Source organism: Lipotes vexillifer, unplaced genomic scaffold (assembly GCF_000442215.2).
Source record: "Lipotes vexillifer unplaced genomic scaffold, Lipotes_vexillifer_v1.1 scaffold216, whole genome shotgun sequence".
NCBI classification, from domain to species: Eukaryota; Metazoa; Chordata; class Mammalia; order Artiodactyla; family Lipotidae; genus Lipotes; species Lipotes vexillifer.
In genome coordinates, this window is record NW_006779100.1 from 902,321 (window position 1) to 902,602 (window position 282).

Consider the following 282-nt stretch of genomic DNA (forward strand, 5'->3'; position numbering starts at 1 on the left):
CAGCCTCTCCCGCCGCCCCGCCCGAACCTCGGCCTCCCGGGCCGGCCGCACCACCTCCTCAGCAGCTACCCCGCTCAAGAGCCGGGACGGCGCCTGCTCCGCCTCCTCCGGCTCCGCGAGTCGCGGCGGCGGCGGGGCGACGGGGCGCCGCGAGGGACAAGCGCTTTCGGAACGCGAACGCTCTCTGTCCCGGACCTACGCCCCCGCCGTCAGCTTCGCCGCAGAGCATCAAGCGGGAGTCTCGCCCGCTCTCCTCCGGGAACAGCGGCCAGGGATACGCTT